General features: G+C 31.2%; 1 pseudogene; it reads left to right on the top strand.

Moving 5' to 3' along the window:
• Positions 1 to 8,229: 8,229 nt before the first annotated feature.
• On the top strand, positions 8,230 to 8,345 carry LOC112470813 (annotated as a pseudogene).
• The last annotated feature ends 3,229 nt before the right edge of the window (positions 8,346 to 11,574 follow it).

The following is an 11,574-nucleotide window of genomic DNA, read 5'->3' as shown; positions in this document are numbered from 1 at the left end:
AACTTGTGACTTCCTATTGGAGTCAAGAGGCATCTAGCCTAAATGAGAATCTGAGCATGTTATCAGCTCTGGCCTCAATAGCTCAAGACACAGAACTATTCCATTCTAATTTTGTTACTTGGGTCATCATACCAAAGCATAAAGAAGCTGAAACAGCAGCTTCTTTCAGATCTGCCTCCCTGAAGATTTTTGTTACACTAAGTAAAAATCTTAGGAAAAGAAGGTAGTAATACTGCTGATAAGGTTCCTACACAACCTGACTCCCCAATCAGAGATGAATGATCATGTCTTTTAGGTTTATTCCTTTTGTAAGTTCATATCTCTATTTTGCTCTATGTGGAGTTGACAGTATTGATTCTCATTTCTTTGTCTGCATTTAATGCACTGTATATGCTTTTTAAGTTAGAATCAATAATTATCTTGCTCTTGTACTAACATGAAACCATCCTGCTCCAAAGGAAATTTCCAATAAGCTAGTTTGTAATTTTATCGCCATCTGATGAATGATCTAGATGCAATAAAAAGGTTTCAATGGTCTAGAGAAAAAAAACGTTGATATAAAATATGATTATAGTTTAAAATATTTTTAAAAAACCCACAGCTAAAATGAAATTACATGTGAATCTTCTGATAGACATTTTTAATGTGAATAATAGATGCTCTATAGTATTCTTAAAAATATTTTATTTCTTTTACTGTTCATATTAAATAGCTTATGTGTTCATCTATATCTCTAGATGGTCTTAGATTTAGGACATCCATAACAGAAGAATACTTTTACAAGGAGAGACATCTTAAGAATTGTTATTAGTCTACTAGGGCTTCCATCACAAAATACTACATACAGGGTGGCTTAACAACAGAAATTGATTTTCTCATAGTTCTAGTGGCTAGAAGGCCAAGATCAAGGTGCTAGCAAGGTTGGTTTCTCCTGAGGACTCTCTTCTTGATTTGCACACAAATTACTAGTGTTTCTTCTTCTTTTTATAAGGATGCTAGTCCTATTGGATTAGAATCCCACTCTTACGTCCTCATTTAACCTTAATTATCTCCTTAAAGGCCTTATCTCCCCATCTCCAGAGTCACGCTGAGAGTTAAAGCTTCAACCCATAAATTTTGGGGAAACACAATTCAGTACATAACAGAGATCATCTAGATTGAGGCATTATATGGACAAAATAACTGAGGCTCAATGAAGATGTATAACTTATCTAAGGTCACACTTCAAGAAGTTAGTGACATACCAGGTCTAAAATCCAAGAGTCCTGATTTTGGGTCTTCTACATTTTCCTCCTGGACATTTTGCTTTCCCCACAATGGTAATAGAAGTAGAACTACAGCAGCAGAAATAGTGAGAGAAGAAAACTAAAACAAAATTAAGGAAAAAAAGGTAAATAGAAGTAAAAATATTCTGAAGGCCATATATTTTCAAAAAATAAAATTTTCTCATTCAGTTCCAAATTGTATCTTAATTTATAAGAATATGATAAAATAGAAATGCGATTTGGTTTATACAATTGTCAATTAAATAATTGATGAATCTTTTTATATGCTAAGCATGCCATTATATCATTATTTACATTATGGCAAAAGTTACAGTAAATTTTTAAAGTGGCATCATAAAACCAGAAATAGCAAAATTAAAAGCTCTAATCAATAAAATAGAAGTTAGTAAGAGTTTATTTTACACATAAGTACAGTTCGTTAACTGGGAGCTTTCAAATCCAAAACTGATATGAAATTCAGGGGCCTACATTACAGAATGGCTTATAAAGTGAGAATGAAAAAATTGTTGAACCTTCACAATATCAGTTATTACAGTGGGGGTTTCCAGACAGCAGGGAATTGTTTAAAAGTAATTATCTCATACAACTTTTGGAGAAGATGACTTAAGTTTCTTCTATGATCATCAGAGGCACTTACAAGAATTGCATTTATGTTCATGAAATAAGCTAGATTTACTTTTGCTTATGTAGCTGAAATGGTTTAGTCTGGTTAGAGGATTTTCAACCCTAGTCTCCATTTTATTTTAACACAGTAACAAGTATGCTAAAGCAATCAAATTGCAGGCACTTGAAGAAGAGAAAGATATGTAAAATATAGTGTAAATTATTATTTTCATTTTGTTTGTAATGGAAAATCAAGTTCCTTTTTCTGGACTTATCTGCAAGCTATCTTATATCACCAAACTCTGTCAGAAGTTTTAGATGGCTACTGAGAGAGCATATAAGAAAACAAATGACAAAGCACTATCAGATCATAACCGAACACATTTTTTTTTTTAAATGTTAGCTAGCCATATCTCCGTGATCTGCAACCCTGTATTTTGTTCAGGTATAAGAATGGTATGCTTAAATAAATCTTTAATGACAAAGAATATTTGTTACCTATCCATAAAATATTTTTTAAATCATAATAATCAATTATTTCATTAGATTAAGGAAATGTGTAACCCAGTAAACTTCTAAAAACAAAACTAATGGTTTTATTTCAATGAGTCTTAAATATATACTTTCCATATATGTATTTACTGTAAAAATGAATAACACATTTCAAAAAAATAGGACTATGTGTCATTAGCCATATTACTTATGCCATTAGACAATTATATACCTTGAGGTATAGCAGAATGTGTTTAATGTGAGGTAAGTTGGTGAAGTCAGAGTATAAAGCAAGTATTTTATATATTCAAAATGAATGTATCTCCTAAATATAAAGTAAACTGTTCATTATTTTCAGCATAAAGCCTTATAAATAAATCATATCTTGCACACATTAAGATTTGAGGACCAATGAAAAAAGTTAAGAAATAACGAAAAATAAATCAATATTCAAGTGTACTTGTTTGCAAGTGTAAGCAACCCAATACCACAGATAGGGTTGCTTAAATTACAGAAATTTATTTTTTCACATTTCTGGAAGCTAGAAGTTCAAGATCAAGGTATTACAGATTTGCTTTCTTCCTTGACCTCTCTCCATGGCTTGCTGAGGACCTTCTTCTCCCTGTGTCCTCATCTTATCTTTCCTCTTTTTATAAGGACACATCAGTCAGACTGGATTAAGACCCAACCTAATGACTTCATTTTAAATTAATTACCACTTTAAAGACCATATCTCTACATATAGTCATATTCTGAGGTACTGGGGTTTAGAACTTCAATATATAATTAGGGGAGAATACAATTAAACCCATAACAGAAAGTGTCCAAACCTTCAAAATATTCTACCTTTAAGATTAACTGTCAAAATCTGAGTGGCAAATGTGTATGTGTGCACACATATCTTGGGAGGCAAGATATGAAGTGGTCGGAAGGTAGAGAAATCTAAAGTCTACCTGCTTGCTTATAAGATTTAATCGATCCTCTTAACAGTAAGTCTATATAACTTCAATACATATTAATTGATATGTTTGTTGGGAAAATTAAGAGAAGTGACATATGTGAAATGCATTGCAGAGTCTGGCAGACAGGTGCTGAATAAGTGTTTATTGAACTTGAATCAATCTAAACCTTGCTTCCTCAGACTCACATACACTATCTCTTTGAAAATGCTAAAGAACCTTGCCTCCTTCTTGCTTGTTGATCTTTAAAACATTTTTATTTTGAAATAATTATAGATTCAGAGGAAGTTGCAAAAATAGTAGAGAAGTCCTATGTATCTATCACTCAGATTTCTTCAATGATAATATCTTACATATCAGTAATACAATATCAAAACCAGAAATCAAAATTAGTATAATTCACATATCATTTTCAGCTTTATACATGTTCTTATTTGTATGTCTATGTGTTCTTAAGTGTTTTCTATGTAATTTATCACATACATACATTTGTGTAACCACCACCATAATCAAGACACAGAACTTTCCATCAACGGAATTATTCCCCTTGCTACTCTTTTTCTAATTATTTACGAAATTAATATCTACAATCTTCAAGATACAGCTTAATTACTACTTTTTTGGAAACCTTCCCTGATGCCCCCAAGTGTTAATTTTGTTTTCAGGGCTCCCAATATGAGCTATTTCAGAATCCCTTACTATATTGCATTCTAGCTACTGTTAAAATGTGTATCTTACCTACTAGACTGCAAACTCTTTGAGGCCAGAAGAGTGTCTTTTTAAGTAATGTATATTGATGCCTATGATAATCATATCTTGTTCAAATTGTAATTTACTGAACCTACATTTTAAAAATACTACTTCTGAGCTACAAAGTAAATGGATTAATTCTTTAATAATGTACGCATGCTTTGGGCCCAATTTTTATACAAATTATTATAAGAGCTGATACAAATAAGAACAAAAATAAATAATTAAAAAGTAACTGATGATAGTTTTGCTGTTGAGGATACCATAATCTTAATTACTATAAAGAGTCATTTTTCAATAAAGAGAGCTACAAATTGCTTCAGTGGCCATGGTGGCTATTCCGAAATTCTTAGTAGTTAAATAAATCTCTAGAAACTGTAGATTTTTAGAAGTGTTTGCACAGCAATCCAGCATATATTTAATTATAACACCAGTGTCTCAATCTTCAAACAACCTATAAACTTCATATGTATTTTATTTTATCACAAAGAGAGAAAAAAAGGAAATTAAATTCTGTCATTATTTTAATTTGTTTGTGAATAGAGATGACTTATCATCTCATTTCACTATTCTCGATCTTTCTACAAAATTTTGTAGGTAATTTTATTTAAAATACCAATTATAAACAAATGACTAATATTAGAAATAGAGTAGTACTTTTAGTTTTAAAATAATGATTTAAAATTAAATTAATTTCTTAGTTTCAAGTTATTATTACATCTTACAATCTTATATTTCTGGAAAAATATACTTTGTGCATGCCCTATTATTTCTCTCAAACACATATTTTTAGATATCAAAAATCATTTTGCAGTGTCAAACATTGTTTGCTATAAGAAATAGAAAAAGATAAACCCAAAGACAATTTACAAATATAGAAGAAACACCTTAAACATATTTTTAAATTTTTGTACAGTAAATGTAAAGATTTATTGGTTGAAAGTATTTAGAATGTGAATTAATTAAACAAAGACTCAAGAAAATAATTGCTAAGGAATAATTTTAGATTTACAGACAATTTATTTCCTAAATCAAATCGCTCTTTTTTATTGTCCACTTTATGTCCTTTAACAAATTCACATTTCAATTCTCCAATATTTTAGTATAGAGCAGTGGTTTTGTAATGTGGAAATAAAGATGTTTTGAGAAAAAAAAATCTAAATTATATTTCATTGTATCCTCCAGTTTTAATCCTTCACTCAGAAAATATTTAAAATATCTACTGTTAGGTGCTGGAGTTACATGATTAAAAGCATACCCCTTTCCCCCAGGTAGTTCATTCTCTACTGGAGTGAACTAACGGAGGCCTATATGGAAATAATTTCAAGCCAAGATGTTCAGAGCTAATTTGGATACCTGTACAATGTGCAATGTTGTAATAAATTTCAATTGCACAAATATTACAGGCATTCCAATACATAGGTACTATGCTTGCTTTAATTATTCTTTAAAAAATAAAACAAAAAAGTATATTTTAGATTGATCCACATATTTACCCTTTTTGGTGTCTGGTTTTTTTTTTGTTTTTTTTTTTGGTAGTTAAAGCTTTGTATATGTTGTCATTTCCTTTTGACTGAAAGGTATTCTTTAATATTTCTTATAGTGCAGGTTTGCTTATAATAATTCCTTTCAGCATAAATACGAAAACTAATAAAAAGTAAAATAATAATTCTATAATTATTCTAAAATAATTATTTTAACTACCTGCAGTAAGGTTTTTTTATTATAGTAAAAAAACATAACATGAGACTTATTCTCTTAAAATTTTAAGTATACAGAATTGTTAACTAAGTACAATGTTGTACAGCAAATCCCCAGAATGTTTTCATCTTTCATGACTGAAACTCTATACCCACTAAATAGCAACTTCAAATTCCCCCCACTCCCCATCCAGGTCCTTGCCAACCATGATTCTGCTCTATGTTTCTATCAATTTGATTATTTTAGATACATCATATAAGTGGAATTATGTAGTATGTATCTTCTGTGGCAGGCTTATTTACTCCCCTCCACCCCCACCCACACACACCACTAAGGATTTAATACTCAAAAAGTTGGTGAACCCCTTACAACTGTTTTTACTGGGTCAAACTGTTTTTACTGCAATATTTCCTATACCTACACAGTCTTCTAATATGCATTATGAATCTGAAGTGAGGGCTAGTCAATATAAGGTTTTGCAATTTAGTAGACCCTGATGTTTTTTTTTTTTTCCTTTTTTTAATTGTCTTTTATTTATTTGGTTGAGGAATGTATCATGAGACTACTACTGACAAATATTACCCTATGTAATTTAAGTTAATTAATAACATTTTACTTTTAGGACTAGTGTGTATCCTTTTCATTGATTTAAATAATAATTAATCTCTTTATTTTACTTTAGAATTTTATATCATTATTTGAGTTATTACTCCAGGTCCTTGTATTATAGTCAGAGTTCTCCAGAGAAACAAACCAATAGTATGTGAGTCTGTATACAGAGACAGACAGACAGACGCAGACATAGTTTAATCTTAAGGGATTGGCTCACAAGTTTGTGAGGACTGACAAGTTCAAAATTTGCAGAGCAGGCCAGCAGCAGACCAGAGCCCCAGGGAAGAGTTCATTTTGTAATCTCTAGACTGAAGGTTGACTGTCTGCAGGTTAAAGCTCTCAATTGATTGGATAAAGCCCACCCACCTTATGAAAGGTAATCTGCTATATTTAAAGTCAACTGTTTAAAATGTTAATCACATCTAAAAAAAAAAAATCTACACAGCAACACCTAGACTGGTGTTTGGTCAGAAACTGGGTGCCACTGTCCAGCAAAGTTGACATGCAAAAGTAGCCATCACAGTCCCCAAAATATCTATCCTCTGATTTGCTTTTACCACATTTTACCCTTTTTAAAATCATAGTCTTCAAGCTTAATTTTCTTTCTCTTTCCTAATATTTGAGTGGCAGACATCACAAATATCTTGGCAGAGCTTTTTAAACTCTGTAGCAAAAAGCACTGCACAGCTGGTATGGGTATCCTTATTATGCTGCTATCAGCAAGTAACACTGGAAGAGAAATTGCTGCTTTTTTCCCAGTTTATAGTCTTCTCTGGTTACTGGCTCTTAGATAGCTTTAGGGTCATATAACTCATTCTGCGTTCCACTAACATTTTGGGAATCTGTTTATCTCTCACTTTCTGTCCTTTTCTATAAATATTGTTCTTTACGTTTCATCTTTCTCGTAGTTCTCACAAATGAGATCACAAAATTTTCTTATCTACCACTTCCAGTAAGTCACTTCTAGGCAGAGCCCAGAGTCTTCCATTTTAAATGAGATTTTTTTTTTCCCCAAAAATAGGAAATATAATGTGATTTGCTTATTGATGACCTTAATTTTTTAGTCTGGTTACTCCATTATTTTATTTATAAAAAATATTATTACTATGATAAGTAGTCACATTTAATTTAATGACTTTCTATGCTTTTGTTTCTTTCTCATAGTTGTACATAATTATTAACTATTGTGAAATCTATGTCTCTCCTGTCCTAAATGCAAGAAATAATTTCACCTTGTACTTCAAAGACATCAAGCTGTCCACATAAGGCACCTTTTCTATTTCCTTATTTTTATGTGTGTCTTACCATTTGCGTGTGTAGTCCCAAAGAAAAATGTACTCCGTCTTTTGAAACCAAATTACTTGGTTATCAATACTTATTGATTGGATAAATGGATTTTTTTTTTTTTAAAGCATACTACCTCAAAGTGTTTTGTTATGGTATAATTATTGTTAACCATTTGTGAAGAAGCATAATGATTTTAGAATCTAACCTCTATTTATAAGAAAATACCATTTGTGTCTATTGTAGAAGAACCCAGGGGTGACACATCAAGAATGCTGCACATCAAGAATGGTGTGCTGACCACATGTTATGCTTGCTAAATGTTATTTCAAATTAAATTGTTATTTTACACAAGAGATTGGCCCAAAACATGTTCATAAATCTGGTTTTATATGCTTATGCTTTTCGTGAATTACTAGCAAAGAATATTGTATATTCTACATATTGTAAATATGGACGTGGTTCCATAGTGTAGCAGTTAGCACGTTTGCTTTACACACAGAAGGTCCTGGGTTCGTGCCCCAGTGGAGCCATGGTCCATGGTCTATGGCCATGCCACCCTAAATAAGCCCAATGTCTGATTTTGGAAGCTAAGCAGGGTTGGGCCTGGTTAGTACTTGGATGGGAGACCATCTAGGAAGACCAGGTTCTGTAGGCATAAATAATAATAAATAAATAAATAAATATTGTAAATAAAAGCTTACAGTTTTTCTATCAAATTGTAAATTTAATTTGAAAAATACATACATTTTTAATTTGAAAAATACATACATATATTGTTTCCATAAAAAGAACAGTATGAGAATATTTATATATTCTTATCATTATCTAAGGAAAAATAAAGAATGCCTTGACAGCTGGCCACTGAGAGCTAGTGTATGGATTTCCCAAATAAACACAAGTAATTTCTGGAGAATAATGACCATAAATAGACAAGTCCAGTCTATTACTATGGCTCAACATGATAAAATCAACACACTTGACAATCACAAAATTTTTTAAACTCCTTGATTCATAGTAACATGAGTGAATACATCTTTACCAATGTCAACTAGAACCTGTTTTCACATTTCAAACTTCTAGATAAAACAAACACCATGACACCCAATCATTGAATTTCTCTGTTGAGTAACAGTAATGAGAAATTTCTGCCTTTTTTGCAACTTTAGTTGGAAATAATTGTCTTTCAGTATATAAATATAACAACTATAGAGTTTTTGTAATTGCCTTTTATCAGATCAGGGAAATTATCTACCATTCTTAGGGTATTGAGTGTTTTTGTCATAAATGGTTGTTTAAATTTGTGAAATATTTTATCTGACTCTATTGAAGTGATGGTATGTTATTCTATTAAAATAGAAACGTGGTGTTTTACAATGATAAATCTTCAAATATTTACAAAGCTTACTTTCCTTGAACAAAACCTCTTCATCATGAAATATTATCTATTATATCTATTACTAGAATTTTTTCTGACATTGTTCTAAGAAATGTTAAGATGATGTCATAAGAATACTTTTCTCTAATTTTATATATTTTTAATGTCTTTGGTTTTGATTAACATGGTCTCATAGTACTAGTTATGGGATATGCTCCATCTTCATTTTTCTGGAAGAGTATCATGTAATTCTTATTATTCTTTACACATTCAGTAAAATTCATTAGGAAAACATCTTTGCCTGGAGTGCTTTTAATGGAAAAGACTTTAACATAGTTTCATTTTCTTTAATATATATACAGTTATTCGGGTGACACATTTATTTTTAAGAGAGCTCAGGCAGTTTGTATCTCACAAAAAAACTATTCAACTTAACAAAATTTTATATTTTTTATCTTTTTATTGATATTCTCTATATGTTCTACACCATTCTCCTGATCGTCTCAAATTTTTTGTCCTTTGAGCGTATTTAAGGCAGTTAATGTCTTTGCCTTGCAAGTCCACTTCTGGGCTCCTTCAGGGAGGGTTTCTTTTGGATTTCCTTTTCTTCTTCATATGAATAGGCCATACTTTCCTGCTTCTCTGTATGCTTTGTAATTTTTAAGAACTTTACATTTTTAATATTGTAATGCAGTAATTCTGGAAATGATATTCTCTCTTCTCCCTAGAGACTGCTGTTGTTGCTTATTGAGGACTGTAGTTATCTATTTATTTATTGACTTTTCCAAACTATTTTGCAAGGACTACATTCCTTGCCATATGCCCCATTATCTCTGCATTCAGTCAGTGACCTGGTTGAGATTTCTTTGAGTGACTTGATCCAGTAAATAAAAAAGGAAAAAAGTGTTCTGCCTCTCTAAATTCTGTCAGCGGGATCTTCCTATGCTGATCACTCAGCGAACTCCCAGTGAGATCAAAGCACAAAAAACAGTTTTTGAATGACCAGGTCCTTATTGCCCACCCTGGCATCAGTAAACTGCGCCAGGAATTTGGCCACCATCTCTATAGCTACCTGCCCTGGGGCTTGGGGACAGGGCATTGTAGACACAATGTGAAATGTCAAAATTTATTAAAATTCACCTGCCTCTTTTTTAAATCAAGTACTCTCCTGGACACTGAAAGTGCTGAACTATACTCCGGAGTTCTTAAATAGTCAAATCTAAAGTTCTTGTCAGCTCAGTGGTTGTTTCCATGGTGGCATAGTTCCTGAAACTTCCTACTGTGCCATCTCCCATGAGCACTTGATTATTTTTTTAAAAATTATAAGTCACTTTGGGAAATATTATTTTTTATGAAATTCTAAAGAATTATACATTCATTTATGTTTTTAAAAATCAGATTAATTTCTCACCCATCTAACTCTCTGAAATTTATATATAGCCACAATTTTCTTGTTCCCATCTCTGATTTTTATCACAAATATGAAGCTAAATTAATTTGTAACTAGAAATGTTATTTCATCACTTTTTTCCCATTCATTCTTGGTATGTTTGGTATATTCTTAAATTTCTTTTTTATATACTAATTTCTATTACCACTGAATGGTACAAAGTGTAAACCAATAAAATAATTTTAAAAAATGACTGCTGGATAGTGAATAAAAATGTAAGTGAATAAGAAGATTCATATAGGAACCGAAGGATAGATAAAAGAACCAACTGTTAATTCCTGATGCAAAAAAAGAAAAAAAAAGTAATTAAATCAATTAAATTAATCATCTCACAAATGCTTTATAAAACAGTAATGAAAATAAACATATATTTGAGTATTTTAACATAAAATTATTTATGCTATAATTCTTATAAAAGAAAAAAGGACAGGGAGGCTCAGTAATGAGATGCTGACAAGTAAGTTAGTTAAAAAGCTTTTCAAAGAATCAGACGCTACGCTACTGAAATAAAATTAAAAAAACAAAAACAATAAAATGTTGAAAAAGAGTATTTACAAACAGCAATGATGACTTAGTTCGTAACACTGATATACACTAAGAAACTGAAGACAGAGTTCAGTCAGATTCAGAAAAGGATATTGAAAGGAAATAACCAGTAACATAGGAATAGAACCATGAGGTAATGATGTCAACTAGGGCAATTTAAATGAATATGTTTGGCGAGCTGTCCTGAACTAGTGGTGCTAATCTGCACCTAAGCGAACAAATAGTTTGTCATAGAATAGTTGAAGGTTACCATACTGGTTCTCTCTTTTATACGACAGACAAAATATTTTCTACCTATTATTAAACATTTTATAGCTTGAGTGTGAAAAAGAAGATAAGTAATCACACAGAAGCAGTATCAATTCTTATAATACATGAAGCAAAAAGAAATATCTGTAAAGAATGCATACAGTTCTATGTAAAGCCTAAAAAAAATAGTCATATGACTCAAAACTTGGCAATGCAGTTAGGGATCTCATATTGGAACAAAAGGTATATTGCCCTTTAAGCTTC

This window comes from Pteropus alecto, unplaced genomic scaffold (genome assembly GCF_000325575.1).
Source record: "Pteropus alecto unplaced genomic scaffold, ASM32557v1 scaffold3, whole genome shotgun sequence".
NCBI classification, from domain to species: domain Eukaryota; kingdom Metazoa; phylum Chordata; class Mammalia; order Chiroptera; family Pteropodidae; genus Pteropus; species Pteropus alecto.
This window is presented reverse-complemented; position numbering and strand designations above follow the sequence as displayed.